The 18,977-nt window shown below is 41.6% G+C and overlaps 1 protein-coding gene and 1 pseudogene across 2 annotated transcripts in view; one reads left to right on the forward strand and one right to left on the reverse strand.

The window, feature by feature from the left end:
- Window positions 1-643: 643 nt before the first annotated feature.
- Window positions 644-18,977, forward strand: part of Coro1c (coronin 1C) — an 83,929-nt gene continuing 65,595 nt past the window's right edge. Inside the window, exon 1 of one of the 2 annotated variants that reach the window (XM_046464324.2) lies at window positions 644-795. The gene's annotated coding sequence lies outside the window, so the exon portion shown is untranslated. Of the gene's footprint in view, window positions 796-1,119; window positions 1,237-18,977 lie in introns of those variants that run through there. The other variant, XM_046464325.2, reaches the window with a different exon arrangement.
- LOC124106680 (small nucleolar RNA SNORA40) lies at window positions 16,306-16,441 on the reverse strand (annotated as a pseudogene).

The following is an 18,977-nucleotide window of genomic DNA, read 5'->3' on the forward strand; positions in this document are numbered from 1 at the left end:
AAACTTCAGGAATTGCTAAGATTCCTTTCTCTGGGAAGCAAATAGCCCTCCCCCTCAGCAGGCCTGCTTTATCAGCTCCCCAGGTCCAGTTTCCCCACACTTGGTATTTCAGAAAAGAACTCTGGCTTTTGGTTGGACAGCTTTATGCTAAAGATTAGGAAATTTCGGCCCAAACAGGTGACAGAGTTGCCACTCAGGCCAGAGATGGGACTGGAATCCCATCTCCTAGTAACTGGGCAGCAACTGGGGCTGCGCAGTTCTTCAGACACTTTCGCCAGGGAAAGGAGGGATGCCGGAGTTTCCTGCTCGTCACCTGCGAAACGGGGTGAATCACTGGCTCTCCTCGTGACAGTGCGGGGGCTAAGCGGGTGTGGCCAGCCAGGAGGGCCACCTAGGACTAGGCATGGGACAAGCACAGCAGGCCAAGGGCCGCAGCCGGCAGAGTCCTCGCGGAGGCGGAGGAGGGCGAGGAGGGTGCGGGGCGGGGCTTCGGGGCCAGAGGCGGGGACTCGGGAATTTGGGGCAGGGATTGCAGCAGAAGCCTCGGGTCGGCCGTGGGTGGGGCCGAGGATGCGGCAGAGGGATGACGCGACCCTGGGCGGGCTCCTGGAAGTCGGGGCGGGGGTTTGAATCGCCGACGGGCCACTCGGTAGCCGCGGGAGGGGACCGTGCTGCCGGAGCCCGGAGGCCGGCTGTGGGGCTTGATGGGCGTGGGTGGGGCTCAGAGTTCCAGTTTTGAGGGTCTCTGGGGAAATCGTTGAGGACCGGCGGCCAGAGCCCGGCCGAGCCAAGCAGGTCAGTGGGCGGATCCTAGGAACCCCGCTCCAGGTTCTGAGGAGCACTGGGCGGGGCTCGGGGGTGCCTGTGGGCGTGGCCCCAATCACTCAAGGGAGGGGTGCGTCTGGGCACCGCCTTCTGCGGCCCACCGCGTCCCTCGGCGCTACCAGAGGGGGCGCTGGGGAGGACGAGGCGTGGAACGCAGGGTGGGAAGCGGGCTTCCCCTCCCGGAAGTGGGCGTGGTGCGGCGCAGCTCTGCGGCCCTGGTTGGGCGCGGCGCGGCGCGGGGGCGGGGCCTGCGCGTGGCGGCAGGGGCGGTGGCGGCTGCCCTCGCCCCTCCCCCGCGCGGCGCTCAGTGCCAGGCGGGAGGCGGCAGCGGTTGGAGGCTTCGCCAGGCTTTGCAGCGGGGATTTCGGCGGCGGCGGCGGCGGCGGTGGCGCCTCAGGCTCCTCGGCCCTGGTGAGCGGCGCGTGCCCGGCAGGACCGCTCGGGAGCGAGCGGGGCGGGCGGACCTGTCCTCTCAGCATGTGCCGGCGCCGGCTGACAGGAGCCGGCGGGGCGAGGGGCAGGGCCCGGTGGAGGGGAGAGGGCTGGGTGGCGCGCGGGGCGCGGGTCCTCAGGCGGTGTGCACGGGGTCAGGGCCAGGGGCTGCCGCGGGGGCCTTGGGATTCGCGGAGGGGGCTTGGGGACCGCCCAGTTGGCCTGAGGAGCGTGAGACGCGGCCCCGGTGGGCAGGAGGCTGCCCAGGGGAGGGCTTTAGGGGTTGGAAGCCCGGGGCAGGGTGAGGAACCGCGGGCCGACCGGACACTGCTGCCCGAGGGATGTTTCCCGGGTCGGGGGCCGGCGCCCGGTGGAGCGAGATGCAGGGTGGGAAGGGCGCTGAGCCCAGGGGCGCCAGGCCTGGGGGCGGGGCCTGAGCCACCCCTGGGAGCCAGTGGGTGGGGGTGGGCTGGGGCCAGCTCCCTCCGGGCTGGGGCGAGTCGGGCCCTGCGTGGGAGCGGCGACGGTGGCTCCCTGGCCTGGGGGTTGCCTGGCGTTGGGTGCGAGCCCCCTCGGGGCCCTGAAGGTCTGGGTTGGGGTCCCGGCAGGGCGGGGCCGGGTAATGGAGTACTGACGGTGGGGGTGGCTTGGGAAGGGATTGCACCGGGTCGCGGGAGCGGAGGGCTGGGACTGGGAGGGATGGGAAGAGGAGGGAGCTAGCAGAAACGCTACAGGGTCGGGGGTCTGGGCGCACTTGTGATTCAGAGGTGTGCTCTCTAATAGCAGGGCAGCTGGCGGGAGACCCAGGGAAAAGGAGCGAGGTGCAGGTGGGGCTCCGCTGCGCCGAAATGACAGAGGATGAGATCAGATGTTGAGGGTGGAAATGCAGGAACCGAGCTCTCCCGCCTGTCCCCCGGCGCACGCACACCAGCTCTTGGTCTCTCAGTGTACTGGGGGAGGGGGGGAAGTGGCAGGCTGCGGGGAGAGCCGAGAAGAAAGGGGCTTCCTCTTGGAGGGTGGTGCTGGCCCTGCCGTCCTTTTTTGGGAGTGTTCAAAGGGTTTTGATCGCTGGAAAAGGAAATGTAGGCTTTACTGCATCGTGGTTTAGAATCACATCCTATATTTGGCTTTAATGTAGGCTGCCCTTGTTTTGTGGTGTCTGAAGTGCTTGTTCTACATGTTGCAAACGTGGGATTCAGAGTGAGAAGCAAATTGCAAGTTGTTCATCTCCCTCGGAGTAACAAAGTACAGTGGCTTTTCCTTCCTATAAAGCATTTTATTTTTCCTATAAAACATTTGTAAAAGAATGGACAATAGTGCGAACTTATAAAGTCGTACTGGATGGCAAATATATTTACTTTTGAGAACAGTTGCCACAAAAATATTAGGCCCTTTTACCACAGCTTTCCTTCCTGGGATCACATTCTAAAGCAGTACTTATAGGTCTCTTAGTCACTCCATGTAATAACGCATCTCATTGTCCTTATCTGGCAGAACTCTCCTGACAATTAGACCTGCTAGGATAGACAGAAACATGATTAAATATAAGTACTTGTTTCCTACTGTCTTGTTGAGTTGTGAAAAAAACCTGTTTAATATTAATTCTTTTTCTACATTCCCTGTAAAGCTGAAGAAATGGGTAAACTATTTCAGACTTTATTCTATCATTTCAGAAGGTTGATGTAAGAATTGTTTTTTTGTGTTTTTTTTTTTTTTTTTTTTTGGTGGGGGCTAGAAGGTGTTTCAAAGTCATGTTGACTAGGAAGCCTAATATTAAACATTGACCTGAGAGCTTGCTTTTTTTTTAATTTTAATTTTATTTTTTAGTTGCCAGTGGATTTGTTATAGGTGGTGATAAGGATCGAACCCAGGGCCTCACACATGCCAGGCAAGCACCCTACCACTGAGCACAGCCCCAGTCCCTGAGAGCTTGCTTAAATAGAAAAAAAAGTGAAATAAAACTGAGAATTGTGTTGTATTGTGGCCTGAAAGTAGAGTGCCTTGTGGTAGGTGATAGGCTTGTATACTGAGGATCAAACAAAGATTTGGTGTGAAAATTAAGTACATACCTTTTAAAAAATTCTAGAGTGTGCCTTTTCTGTATTTTTCTTTTTTGGGACTGGGAATTGAACTCAGGGCCACATCCCCAGCCCTATTTTGTAATTTTTTAAAAACATTTGTTTTTTAGTTGTAGGTGGACACAATACCTTTATTTATTTTTGTGTGTTGCTGAGGATCACACTCAGTGCCTCATGCATGTTAGGCAAACACTCTACCTCTGAGCCACAACCCCAGGCTCCCTATTTTGTATTTTGAGACAGGGTCTTACAGAGTTGCTTAGTGTCTCACTTTTGCTGAGTCTGACTTTGAACTCGGGATCCTTCTGCCTCAGCCACTGGGAATACAGGCATGCCGCACATGGTCTTTATCTCCGGATTTTTTTTTTTTTTTTAATTTTTAAATTTTCTTTTTTTTAGTTGTTGATAGTCCTTTATTTATTTTACATGGTGCTGAGAATCAAACCCAGTGCCTCACACATGCGAGGCAAGTGTGCTACCACTGAGCCGTAGCCCCAGCCCTCTATTTTTGATTACTTGTGGATGATACTCTGAAGCCTGATGAATTTTAATATGTCAGTGAAATATTACTGCACACAGTATTAAATCTTATATGATTGTTACTTTGCTTGCAGATTATGTTAATGAGCATTTATGTTTATTTATGTACAGTTTAGGATTAGATTCAGGGTCAATAATAGCATTTTTTAAATACTTGAATTTTTTTAAAAAAAATTTTGTTTTAATTGTAGTTGGACACAATACCTTTATTTTATTTTTATGTGGTGCTGAGGATCGAATCCAGCGCCCTGCATGTGCTAGGTGAGCGTTCTACTGCTGAGCCACAGTCATAGCGCTCCCTCCACCCTGACCCCCTCCCCGTACACTTTGATTTTTTGTGATACAAGTTTTATGTGTGACACACCTGTCACTTCTGGGATCCACTCCAACCATTAGGAAAGTCACTGTAATGTCTATGAGATGGAATGTTCAAAATAATAAATTGTTAGTTATATAAGGGGGGAATGTGGAAGATTCAGTTTTTTATGATGCAGGGTATTCATTTCTTTCCTTTTTTTTAGATGTTTATTTTTTAGTTTTAGGTGGACACAATATCTTTATTTTATTTATTTATATGTGGTGCTGAGGATCAAACCCAGGGCCTCAACATGTGCTAGGCGAGCACTCTACCACTGAGCCATAACCCAGCCCCATTCATTTCTTGATATTTTAATTTGTCACAAACTAGTACTATAGAAACATATTAATTGGACTCTTTTACTTTTGACTTCTTTTTCACGGGTAGGACAATAATAAATTTAAGTGCTACTTTCATATTCAGGGTACAAATCCATGTAATACATCCTTTTAAAATTGGTTTTCATTTGATGACTTTCCTGTTAGTCTGTCTCTGAATTATGAAAACTCTTTTTGGGCGATGGTGTGTCTTTTTAAACTTAAGGTACTTTTTATGTATTAAAACATGGAATTCTTCATGAATATTTCAGTATGACCTAGTACCTAGAATGTTAAGTAATAGAATCTCTCCGGGTTTTCATTGCCCTAGTTTAGGTCCTTTAAAATGACTGAACAAGATTCTTTACTCCTTCTTTAGCACTTTGCATCTAATGCAAATTGCTTTTTTTTTTTTTAACAGCTTTATTAAGATATAGTTCATAAGCCATTTAAAGTATACGGTTCAACCTGGGCATGGTGGCAGACACCTGTAATCCTAGCGGCTCAAGAGGCTGAGGTAGGAGGATTGGGTGTTCAAAGCCAGCCTCAGCAACTTACTGAGGTCCTAAGCAACTCATGGAGACCCTGTCTCAAAATAAAATAAAAAAAAAAGGCTGAGGATGTGGCTCAGGGGTTAAATGCCCCTGGGGTTCAATCTCCAGTACCCCCAAAAAGTCCATTTCAGTGGTATTTAGTATATTCACAGAATTGTGCAGCCATTAATCACCATAATTTTAGAACATTTTCATCACCTGAGAAAGAAACCCCATACCCAACAGCAGTCTCCTTCCACTGTTCTATCTTTTCACTCCCCATCTAGCAACCACTAACATACCTCCTGCAAGTTGCCTACTTGGGACAGGTCATGTAAGTAGAATCATTCCAATATTTGGTCTTTCATGTCTCATGTTTTTTTTTTTTTTTTCCCCCCAGTGGTTAAGTGCTCCTGGGGATTGAACCCAGGAGCACTTAACCACTGATCCACAGCCCCAGCCCTTTTTAATATTTTATTTAGAGACAGGGTCTTGCTGATTTGCTTAGGGCCTCACTAAATTGCTGAGGCTGGCTTTGAACTCACCATCTTCCTGCCTGAGAACCACTTCCCCAGCTGCTGGGATTACAGACTGGTGCCTGTGTGCCAGGTTTATTTCTCACTTCTTTTATTTAGCATGTTTTTAATGCTTATGTATGTTTTAGTATGTGCAATTCTTGATTTTTTTTTTTTTTTTTTGTCAAATAGTATTCCATTGTATGGATTTGCCATTTTTTTTTATTTTTTATTTTATTTTTTTGTAGTTGTAGATGGACAGAATGCCTTTATTTAATTAATTAATTTATTTTAATTTTTTTATTTTTATGTAGTGTTGAGGATCGAACCCAGTGCCTAAAGCATGCTAGGCAAGCACTCTGCTGCTGAGCTCCAGCTCCAGCCTTGGATACACCATTTTTGTTATTAATTCATCAATGGATGGGCATTTGGCTGTTTTCTTTTTTCTTTTTTTTTTTTTGTCTATTATAATACTGATATGAACATTCATGTTCAAGTTTATTTGCTTGTTTACTTATTTTCTGGTTCTAGGAATTGAATCCAGAGACTACACCACTGAATCACACCCTGAGCCCTTATTTTTTTATTATTTAAAAAATTTTTTTACTTATTTTTGTATTGGGGATTGAACCCAGGAACACTTAAGCACTGAGCCACATCCATAGTCTTTTGTATTTTGTGACAGGTCTCACTAAGTTGCTTAAGACCTCAGCTTATCGAGTTGCTGGGATTATAGATGTGTGCCACTGCGCCTTCCTTATTTATTTTTTATTTCACAGTTTATATCTTTTTTCTTTTTTCCTTTTTTATCTCCTTTTATATCTTTTTTTCTTTTTTGGGGGTATTAGGGATTGAACCCAGGACCTTGTGTATGCTAGGCAAGCACTTTACCACTGATTTTCATCCCCAGTCCCCACAATTGAAGTCTGCTAAATTAATCTGTAACAAGATATTTCACAAACTGTTTTACAACTTAAGTCTTTTGAATTTAATTTCATAAAAAATTAGGCTCATATTCATCCTGGCTAACCTAAAAACCCAGCCTTTATTTTTTATTTTATGACAGGGTTTTGTTTTGTTGCTGAGGGTCTCCTTAAGTTTTTAAGACTGGTCTTGAACTTGGGATCCTTCTGCCTCATCCTCCTTCCTGAGTTGCTGGAACTGCACCCAGCTCATGTACATGTTTCTGTGTGAATATCTGTTTTCATTTCTCTTGAGTACTGACCTAGGAGTAGTATTGCTGGATTATATGCTAGCTTTATTTAACCATTGGAGGAACAGCCACACTGGTTTCCAAAGCAGATGCATCGTTTGACATTTTCACTCATAGGTACCAATTTTTCCACATTATCACCAATATTTGGTATTTTCTGACTCTTTGATTCTAGCCGTCCCAGTGAGTCACTGTGGCCTTCCCCCCTCCCTGCCCCAACCTTTGGTGCTGGGGATTGAACTCAGGGATATTCTACCACTGAGCTACATCCCACAGCCCTTCTTTTTTAAATATTTATTTTTTAATTGTAGTTGGACACAATACCTTTCATTTTATTTATTTATTTTTATGTGGTGCTGAGGATTGAACCCACGGCCTTGCACATGCTAGGCGAGCACTCTACTGTTGAGCCGCAACCCCAGACCCTTCTTATTCTTACTTTGAGATAGGGTTGGGGCCATCACTTGTGGTGCTCCTGTCTCAGTCTTCTGAGTCGCTGGGATTATTGGTGTGTGCCACTGTGTCTGGCTTTTTCCATATTTTTTATTGGTGTATTATAATTATACATAATAGTGGGATTCATTGTTGCATATTTATACAGGCAAGTGATGTAACAATATAATTTTCCCCTTTCTCTCCCCTCCTCCTGGTTTCTTTCTTCTAATTTACTGTTCTCCTTTCTATTATCATGAGATTCCTCCCGATTTTTTTTCCTTTTTCTTCTCTAGTTTCCACATATGTGAGAAAATTCACCTGATCCTTGAGTTTCTGAATATGTCTTATTTCACTTAATATATATGGCTGAATAGAACTCCATTATGTGTATACCATATTTTCTTTATCCATCTGTCCATTGATGGACATTGGACTGGTTCCATAATCTGGCTATTGTGAATTGTGCTGACTTTAATTCTTTAAGATAAATATCAAGAGGTATAGCTGAGTCATAGGGTGGTTCCCTTCCTAGTCTTTGAGGAATCTCCATAGTGGTTGTACTAACTTATGGTCCCACCAATGTGTAAAGTTCCCTTTTCTCCACATTCTCTCCAACATTTGTTGTTGTTTGTGTTATTTTTATTTTATTTTTTGTACTAGGGACTACACCCAGAGGTGCTTTACCACTGAGTCACATCCCTAAACCTTTTTTTTTTTTTTTAATTTTTAATTTTTGAGACTGGGTCGCACTAAGTTGCTTAGGAACTTGCTAAATTGCTGAAGCTGGCCTTGAACCTATGATCCTTCTGCCTCAACTTTCCAAGTCTCCTGGATTATAGGCGTGTACCACCATGCTTGGCTATTTGTATTTTTTTTTTTTTTTTTTAAAGAGAGAGAGAGAGAAAGAGATGAGAGAGAGAGAATTTTAATATTTATTTTTTAGTTTTCGGTGGACACAACATCTTTGTATGTGGTGCTGAGGATCGAACCCGGGCCGAACGCATGCCATGCGAGCGTGCTACCGCTTGAGCCACATCCCCAGCCCCCTATGTGTATTTTTGATGGCTGCAATTCTGACTGAAGTGAGATGAAATGTCAGTGTAGTTTCCCTCCCCCCGCAGTCCTTTCTTTATTTTTTACTTTGAGATAGGATCTTGCTAAATTCTTAGGGTCTCCCTAAGTTTCCAAGGCTAGCTTTGAACTTGTGATCCTCCTATCTCACCCTCTGGAGCTGCCAGGAGCTGCTGGGATTACACATGTGTGCCACTGTGCCTGGCCTATATATTCTGATTATTAATCCTTTGTCAGAAGAGTAATTAACAAATATTTTTCTCCCATTTGTTAAGTTCTCCCTTCATATTCTTAATTGGGTTTTTTTTTTTTTTTTTGATTGTGCAAAAGCTTTTTATTTTGATGCCATCCCATTTATTAATTCTTGGTATTATTTCTTAAGCTTGAGGAGTCCTCATGAGGAAATCATTGCCTGTGTCTTTATGTTGGAGTGTTGACTATATTTTTTTCTAGGAATTTCAGTGTTTCTGGTCTGGTTCATTTTGAGTTGACTTTTGTGCAGGGTGAGAGATAGGGATCTCGTCTCATTCTTTTACATATGGAAAACCAGTTGTTCCAGCACCATCTGTTAAAAAGAGTGTCTTTTCTCCAACATATGTTTTTGGCTCCTTTGTCAAGGATCAGATGACTGTAGATGTGTGGGTTTGTCTCTGTGTTTTCTGTTCTGTTCCATTGGTCTGTATGTCTGTTTTTATGCCATTTTCATGTAGTTTTTGTTACTGGTTCTCTGGTATAATTTGAGTTAGGTATTGTGAAGCTTCCAGCATTCCTGTTTTTGCTTGGAGTTGCTTTGGCTATTCTGGGTCCTTTATTTTTCCAAATAACTTTTAGGACTATTTTTCTAGTTCTGTGAAGAATGTCATTGGTATTTTGATGGTGATTGCATTGAATCTATATATTGGGTTTTGTAATATGACCATTTTAACAATAGTAATTGCCTGTCCATGAACATGAGACGTTTTTCCGTCTTCTAGTATTTTCTTCAAATTCTTTCTTTAGTGTTCTATAATTTTCATTGGAGAGGTCTTTTACCTCTAGTTAAATTTATTTGTAGATTTTTTTTTTTTGATTGTCTTCCTTGTTTTTCAGAGAGTTCATTATTGGTATATAGGAAAGCTATTCATTTTTTTTTGAATTTTTAATATTTATTTTTTAGTTCTTGGCAGACACAATGTCTTTGTTTGTATGTGGTGCTGAGGATCGAACCTGGGCCGCACGCATGCCAGGCGAGCGCGCTACCGCTTGAGCCACATCCCCAGCCCAGCTATTCATTTTGTATGTTGATTTTTTTATTCTGTTATTGTGGTTTTGATATAAATGTTTCACTGAATGATGCCAGTGGTATTAAGCATCATTTCATGTGATTAATGGATATTTGTATATCTCCTTTGGAGAAATTTCTATTCAGATGCTTTGCCTATTTGTTAATGAATTGTGTTTTTATTATAATAAGAGTTGTTTACATATTCTAAGTTCCTCTTCAGAATTATGATTTGCAAAATTTTCATTTTGTGAGTTTTTTTCACTTTCTTGGTAGTGTCCACTGAAGCACAAACATTCAAAATTTTCATAATGCCCAACTTATAAATAATGGAGTCTTATTAGTTAGAAATTACCTAGACCTCAAATCTTAACCTCATTAATATTCTGATTATACAAATTAAAAGCCAAATGTGAAAGTGCTAGGAAAAGATTTGACTTAGTTAATTTTAAGATATGCTATAGATCAAAAAGAGTTCAGTGGGAACGTGTCATTTGCCCATTCAAATCTAGTCTCCCCTACTCCATTGCCCATGGAATAAAGTTAGACTTCCTAATATGACTGTAAATCAAGGCAGTTTCTGAAGTCAGCTTGCTTGGCCTCTTACTATTCTCCTTTCTAAGTCGTCTTCATTGTCACTCCCTGAACTGTCTTAGCTTTTAAATCTGTGATGTACTTCACCCTTTCTGAATCCTTCTGTCCTCTGGGATCCATGTGGTGAGGTTTTCATCCTGGAAAACTTCCTTGTCCACACAGGCAGACATTGTCCCTGCCCCCAGGTATCGCACAGTTATGCTGTCTTCTACAAGGAACTGGAACTGATTTTGAGCTTATAGTTGGAAAGCTGTCTTTCCAAAGGAGGCAAGAGGCAGGAGAGAGACTGACACGTGGAAGGTTGACTGAGATTCTGTGGTTCATAGCGTGTCAGCAATGCCTGCTGGACATTTTGAGTGGATGATTATTTTTTTGAAGTTAACAGGAAAGATCCTAAGGTCAGTGGGTCTCTCTGATGTTAACATCTTTATTACTTATGTTAAAATAACATGAAGAATAGGGAGAATTTTCCTCTGCTTTTCTGGCAGTTAAGTTTGTCTCTTAACTGAAAACATGCTCAGAAGTAAAACTGATTTAAACATTTTTGTGAGGCTAGACTATTTTTGTTCAGGTTTTTTCCTCTAAAGAACAATAAGGACTGGCATATAACCTTCCCAGTAAGGCAGATGGCCATGGAACACATTTAGTTTGGTATGATTTAGCCTTACTAAGTGCATATAGGCCAGCCTTGAGGGTATGGGTCAATCAGTACCAAAACTACCTGTGTGCTCATGAGAAGCCATGTAAATTGAATTTGAAAAGGAATTACTTTATTCTTTTGTTCATGTTCTCTACCTTTCCTGGAAGCACCTGGCTTGAGTTAGTATTCTTTAGTTATATTTCGTGTTCTTTCATTCATCTTTAAAACATTAATTAAAAATATTTAGGGCTGGGGTTGTGGCTCAGTGGTAGAGTGCTTGCCAACTAGCTTGTGTAATGCACTGGGTTAGAGTCTCAGCACCACCTATAAATAAGTAAAATAAAAGTCCATTGACAACTAAAAAAAATAAAAAGAAAAATATTTCACTTAGGTGCATTCTACTGTCATGTATAACTAATTAAAGCAAATAAAAAATTAAAAATTACAAATAAAAAAATTACAAATAAAAAATATATGTTTCACTTAGTATCTTTCCGAGAATTAGAGAAATGAGTTGGCCATTTTGGGGTACGTTTTCTTGTTTTGTGCTCATTAAAGTGGCAGGGTAGTAAAGAAGACAAGCAAAACCATTTCCTTATTTCTTTTTTTCATTAGGCTCAGTGACATGGGTGCATTACAGTTTCTTGCTTTAAGGGAGGATGTGAGGTATAGGCCTTCAGAGCCGGACTGTTTCGCGTTGGGCTGCATCTCTTACTATCTGTGACTATAGTTACCTCGCCTCCCTTTCTTCTTGTGTGGTATGGAGGTGCTGATACCTACCTTGTAGGGCCATTGTCATCATTAAAAAAGGGAAAATATGTAAAGTGCCTAATACAAAGTAGATACTAAATACATTCCTGTTCCTCAATCTGCCCCACCCCCCACCCCCAAATGCTGCTGATTGAATCCAGGGCCTTGACATATATAGGCAAGCCCTGGACCACTGTCCTATACTCCATTGCCCTGGTCTTCACTCTCTTTTTTTTTTTTTTTGGTATTGGGGATTGAACTCAGGGGCACACTTGACCATTGAGCTATATCCCCAGCCCTATTTTATATTTTATTTAGAGAAAGGGTGTCACTGAGTTGTTTATCTGCCTTGCTTTTGCTGAAGCTGGCTTTGAACTTGTGATCCTCCTGCCTCAGGTCCCTGAGCTATTGGGATTATAGACATGTGCACTGCCCTGCTGGTCCTCACTCTTAAATATTTGTTAAGGAATGGAATTGTGGAGAATCAAATAGGAGAAGTTTAATGTTTTATTTCTGATGTTAAGCTGTTAAGGTGTGAATTCCCCTCCCACCTGAAAATTTAGACTTTGAATCAAAGTTGAATCACTGAAGGGGGGGGGAAAATGTCTAATTTTAGGTGGGTAAAGTAGTGATAAAAATGAAGCAGTGTTTTTACGTCTGTCTGAATTGGAAATGTCTATTCAAAACATCTTCCCTTATTCAGGCCTTGTGCTTGCATTCATCCCGCCTGCCTGCCTGTCCATCTAGTTTAAGGAAAGAGGTTTAATTACTGGCAGAAGTTTGATCTTTTTAGAGTTTGGAAGGAGATTGCACAGCTGTCTAGATGTGCTTATCTGGTTATAAAGTGACTGGCAGTTTATTGTGAGAAAGTGTAACATTCTGTGTGGGAAGCCCCCATAGTTCCATGAGATGTTAAATTAGGCCAGTCATTTGCATCTTAAATTAATAATAAAAACAGGTTCCTTTTGTTTGCTGTGGTAATGAGAAATGAGGTCAAAATAATGAAATGATCAGATTGAGAGAGAAACTGGATTATAAATGGAAGCCAGGAGGCTTATATATTGTGTGATTTAAAGCAGTAATTTCATAATACACATTTATTTTTCCCTTTGTCATGTAATTATCTAATTTTTTAAAATTACAAATAATGGATTATATTTAGCACCAGTATCTCACAATCTCACCACTTTTTAAAAGAATGTATCTTTTTAAGGAAACTTGGGAGATTATTTCTCAGGTCCAGAAGTCCTCATTCTTAGCTGCTTGTGAGGATCAGCTGTGGGCCTTTGTGAGGACAGCTGCCAGAGCTTGGGCTTGAGGTCCCTAGTGACTCTGACTCACAGCCAGAGAAGGGAATGCTGTGCTGGTTGACTCCTGGTTTTACAGACAGGGGTCTATGGTTACAGGAGTTTGACAGACTTGCCCAAGATTGGAAACCAAATTGTCCCTTCCTTCCTCACCCCTCAGTCTCCTTCCATATTAACATGAATTCATTTCCCTTATTGGTAGGATGGATTTGTTGGATAGTGTGGAGTTTACAAAAATTTTTTTATTTTTTCATTTTTACAATGTGACTCAGTCATGCCTTTAGTCTTTGACCCAGTGTCACAGTTCTATTCTGTTCTCTTAACCTTTTGCCATGGTCTCTTGCCAGACTTGAGACTACTTACAGGGCTTATTTTTTTATTTCTTCATCACAGTTGGTAGCAAATATCTGTAATATTTTGACCCACTTTTTTAGGTTGCACATATATTAAGCTATGAAGAGGGTTCTAGGTTTTCAAAAGGATTTTTAGGTGTATTTTTGAGAAACTTAAATATAGGGAATCTCTTGGATAAGCCTTTGGCAGACTTGATTTCCTTGCTAGTACTTATGTAATTTTGCAGGGGGCTGCAGGGGATGGCGTCTTGCTGTGTTGCCCAGTCTGGTACGGAACTCCTGGGCTCAAGCAATCCTTTAGCCTCAGCCTCCCAAGTAGCTGGGACTATAGGTCATGCCACCGTTCCTGGTGTTTTAATAAAATACTATTAACTATTTTTTATTTCCTCAGTCTTATAATTTGACCATTAATAAGCAGTGATTATAAGGATTTGTCTTGGGTGTTTCAGAGGCCAATTAATGTTGCAAAGGTACCTTTGTTTTGTATCTTGTCAGGAAATTCTGCATTAGGTTAACTGTATATGAAAATGCTAAGTTTGAACAGGAACAATACAAGCAAGTCCAATACTGAAATTACAAAGATTTTTTTTTTTTTGTACCAGGAATTCAATTCAGAGGAGCATAACCACTGAGCCATATCCTCAGCCTTTTAAAAAATATTTTATTTAGAGACAGGGTCTCACTGAGTTGCTTAGTGCCTTGCTAAATTGCTGAGGCTGGCTTTGAACTCGGAATCCTCCTGCCTCAGCCTCCTGAGCTGCTGGGATAATAGGTGTGCCCCACGGCGCCTGGCTAAAATGACACAGATATTAACAAGCATGAAGATAACCATTTAGGATTAGCAGAATTGATCATTGTTTCACAGTATGGTGGTTCTATTTCTGGGGAACCAGGATAGACTGCAAGTCTGGTCACATGGTAGTTTAAGAGTCTTTCTTGCCCCATTATGGAATTGAGCATGGGTCTCACATGCCAACAACTGCTAAGGTCTTAATCCTGGATGAAAAAAAGCTATAGTTTTATAGTTTCCTGAGAAGCCATAGTAGTCACACATGAGGAGGAAGGAAGTGTTGGAGAGTGAAGCCTTTAGGGTGTATTTTCCACTCTTGGTATGCTTGACAAAATTCACAAGTACTCCCTCCATATAACAAATGTTTAATCACCATTATTTGCTTATTTCACATGAAAGATACTTAAATTCCTTTTCATAAGGGTCAAGCATTCTTTCCTAGTTAAAGATTCGAATTCCTTTCATTCTTAGGAACTTAAAGAATCAAGACTAACTTCTTAATGTGAAAGCTCACATGCTGTCTGAGTGGTGACTGAGGAACACATGTTAACTTGAGCTGTCATCTCTTTTAAGCAGAGGGATTTATTAGGAGACGAGTCACTTTACAAGCTAGATGGTGAATTAGCTTTGTGGTTAGTAGTATCTTTAGCTTAACATTGTCATCCTAGTTTTTCTTGGCAAACGAGAGAGAGACTAGAGCCAGTGAGGGCTGACCGCAGCTCTTTGGGGTGATTTTAATAAGATAGTGTTGTCTATTTTAGAAGTAGAGTAACTGTCCTTTAGGCTCCCTCTTATGTGGGCCACTACTGCTTTATAGTGCTACTGCAGGAAAAGGTAAATTGGAAGCCTTTTTCCCCTTCCCAAGATGCCAGTTTAATTTTATGCAGTGTAGAGATGTCTTGAATCGATGGGCTGAACTACGTTGTCAGGTGAAACTAATGGTCTTTTGTTCCTGCAAAGGGTAGCTGCCTTGTGTGGTTCTCTGAAAGTGAATGACTTGAGATCCCAGACGCAGTGTATTTTAAAGGCAGTGTATACATTCAGTCCCCAACTCGAGACTGGATTGTGTTCCAGAGACTAACTCAGTTATTTGGAACACACATGGTGTTTTTTTGTATAGATTCAGCATTATAAGTGTGGGCTCCCAGCCTAGACTGAAAGAATCTGTTTAACTAACAGAACAGCTTTTAAATTGTTTTTGGTGATAGTGGAGTTCTAGATCTTGAGCTTGAGCTGAGAGTCTTGTTAAAGAGAAGTAAGGAACCTTGTTCCACCCCCAAATGGCATGCATCCCTGCCTGTAGGCCAGGCAGTATTCAGAGGCTTCATGTGAACTTGTATTCCTTCATTTCTATTTTTGAAGCTCCTTCTCCCTGGGTCTGACTGATTTTTAAGTGGTTGTATCCAAGCAAATGACTCAAATTCATTTCCACTAATGTATTCATAGATGATCACAGTTATTACTAGATGATCACAGCTGTATAATATTAGGACAGTGGGCTTCGTGTGGTTTCACTCATATCTTTAACTCTTTTAGAGGTACAATATTAATATTTTTTAAAAGGGCTTCCTCACTGATGAAGTGTCTCTCTGAACCTTTTGTAGTTAGTCAGTATAACAAGGTTTCAAGGGGAGAGTTGAGGAAAGGCGTGTCTGGTCAGGCCAAGCTCAGGCAGGATACTGGAATCAGGAAGAAGCCCTGACTGCTTTTGAAAAATTCTTCTGGTTAACCTCTGAAAGAGTGATGAATCTGTACCTAGCATGCACAAGCTCTAGATTTGATCCCTCTATACACACACACACACACACACAATATATATATATATATATATATATATATATATATATATATAAATAATTAAAGAAGTGAATCTGATAAAGTTTTTAGCACAATTCTTCCCCCCCCCCTTTTTTTTTTCATTTGGGAACCATGGCTTGAAAGGCAAATTGGCTTGTTTCTGTGACCTTTGGGAAGTGGATCAAGGTAAGATAGAGATTGTAAGTTAGATCAGCTTACAGTGGCCCTGGTCTCTTTGTATTGTTCTTTTATCAACTCTTACCCAAAAGTCACTTTTGTCAAACCATCAAACCATTAGGAAATAAATAAATTAATAATAATAATAATAATAATAATATCTCTTGTTATTGCCTCTGTGAAGAGTTTGGATTACTTGGCTTCCAATAATTCTTTTTTTGAATTTTGAAGGTTTTCAGTTCTGGGGATTGAACCTAGGGGTGCTCTACCACTGACCTCATCCCCGGGTATTTTCATTTGATTGTTTTTTTCTTAGTATAATATTCCTGCTTATATGTGTCAGAACTCATACTGAACAACAGAGTTCTGGGTTGCAAAAGAGGATTTATTTTTTGAACTTGTCTATGTAAGTCTTTGTCCATTTGATTTTGAGACAAGAGTCTCACTGAATTGCCCAGGATGCCTTAGCTTCACTAAAGTTTGCAAGCTTAATGTTTTGCTTTACATTTATTTATTTATTTATTTTTGTGGTATTAGGGATAGAATCCAGGACCTGTACATGTGAGGCAAGTGCTCTACCAGTGAGCTACATCATTATCTCCTTTTATTTTATTTTATTATATTTTGAGGTATAGTCTTGCTAAGTGCCAAGGACTGACCTCATTTGCTGTCCTCCTGCTTCAGCCTTCCTAGTAGCTGGGTTATAGGCTTGAGATACTGCATCCAGCTTGATTTACTTAAAGAATGTGTTAAAGGTCGGAAAATATATGACAAGCTTCTTCTAGCCATCAGTTCTTCTTCTTTTTTTTTTTTTTTGTGGTGTTGGGGTCTGAATCTAGATCCTTGTGTGTGCTAGGCAGACACTTTGCTGCTGAGCTACATGCCTGACCCCATGGATAGCTCTTTGATGCTGATTTCTTTGGTATGGACTGAGTCCTGTTGGAATCCAGGGGACAGGTGTTGGAGAGTCATTGTCTGTAGGATCTGAGAGCACACCTTATGGTGTGCCTAATAGTACCTGGCTGACTTAGAACAGGCGTAATTGGGAAAGAACAGTGCAAGATGAGTGGGCAGGAAGGCCCAGGCTGTGGAATGTTGTGATAATAGGATATACAGTTATGGGATATGTTTGAGTAAGGTGTAAATATAGTTTGGATATGGAGTTAACAGCGGTAGATAGAATTGTTGATGATTTCTATGTCAGTACTAATTAGTTTTTGGATTAAATGAGTAGAAATTAACAATAAGTGAAGTGTGAATAGTTATTTTCTAGTTTGTGAGTGTGAATACCAGTACTGCTATGTTTTATGTTCCTTAAAGTCAAAGATATCTTTTATTTATTTATTTATTTTTTAAATTTTTTTTTTGTTTTAGGTGGACACAATATCTTTATTTTTATGTGGTGCTGAGGATCGAACCCAGTGCCTCAAGCATGCCAGGGCAGTGTGCTACCACTTGAGCCACATCCCCAGCCCCAGATAGCTTTTTTTTTTAATGTTTATTTTTTAGTTGTAGTTGGACACAATGCCTTTATTTATTTATTTTTATGTGGCGCTGAGGATCGAACCCAGGGCCCCGCTCGTGCTAGATGAGCTCTCTACCGCTGAGCTATAGCCCCAGCCCAAAGATATCTTTATATATATTTTTTTGTGCTTCCAGTTCCTAGCATCCTACCTGGTGCACAGTTGGTGCTCAATAAATGTTAGTTGAATAATTAAATTTCACTTTTGCATGCTATACTTGTTATAGAGACTATCAATGTTCCTATTTTTGTAGAAGGTAAAATGAATAAAGAAGTAATTTTCTGTGGGTGTAGAAGGAATATTAATTGTAAACGTTTATTAAATTATGACAAAAATACTTTAAAAAAGATATACGTACATATACACACAAACACTTTGTTAGCATATTTAAAAATGACAATTACAATTAAATTTTTTTTTTAGTTGTAGTTGTACACAATACCTTTATTTTTATTTATTTTTATGTGGTGCTAAGATCAAACCCAGTGCCTGGGGCTGGGGGTGTGGCTCAAGCGGTAGCGCGCTCGCCTGGCATGCGTGCATCCCGGGTTCGATCCTCAGCACCACATACCAACAAAGATGTTGTGTCCGCCGAAAATTAAACAATAAAAATTATTTAAAAAAAAAAGAAAAAGAAAGAAACTGACCTTTGTCTTTGGAGATGTTTAAAAAAAAAAAAAAACAACAACAAAAAAAAACCCAGTGCCTGGCACATGCTAGGCGAGTGCTCTACCGCTCAGCCCCAGCCCCAGCTCGTACGTATATTTTATTTGTTTTTGCAATGCTGGAGATTGACCCTAGTTTATTTGTATGTGGTTCTGAGAATGGAACCCAGGGCCTCACGCATGCAAGCAAGTGCTCTGCCACTGAGCCCCAGCCTTTTTTTTTTGGTGCTGGGGATTGAACCCAAGTGAGCTACACCTCCAGTGCTCCCCAGCCCTTTTTAATAATTTTTATATTGTGTTGTCGTGGGCCTTGCTGCGTTGCTGAGGCTGGCTGTAAACTTGTGGTCTTTCTGCCTCAGCCTCCCAACTTGCTTGGTTACAACTCTGAGCCACTGTGCCCGACTTTTTAAACATTTTGAGGCAGGGTTTTGTTAAGTTGCTGAGACTGGCCAGTGGCATGGCCTCTGACGTGCCTCAGCCTGCTGATTGCTGGGACTATAGGTATATGCCACCACGCCAAACTGTAGTTCTGTGTTTGAGAAACTGCCATTTTTCAAAGCAGCTGCATCATTTTACATTCCCACTAACGATGTTAAAGTGTTCTAATTTTTTTATATTTTTTCCACCCTTGTTATTTTCTGTCTTTTGATTTTCACCATTCTGGTGGTGTGAAGTGGTTCCTCATTGCGGTTTTGATTTTTGTATTTGAAATGACTAGTGATGACTTTTATTTTCACATGCTTATTGAACATTTGTATATCTTCTTTGTCGAAATGTGCTACCACACCAGTCTTCCAGGATAC

The sequence above is a fragment of the Marmota monax genome, unplaced genomic scaffold (assembly GCF_021218885.2).
Source record: "Marmota monax isolate L192 unplaced genomic scaffold, Marmota_monax_Labrador192_F-V1.1 WCK01_AAM20220418_F8-fsc00269, whole genome shotgun sequence".
Taxonomy (NCBI): Eukaryota; Metazoa; Chordata; class Mammalia; order Rodentia; family Sciuridae; genus Marmota; species Marmota monax.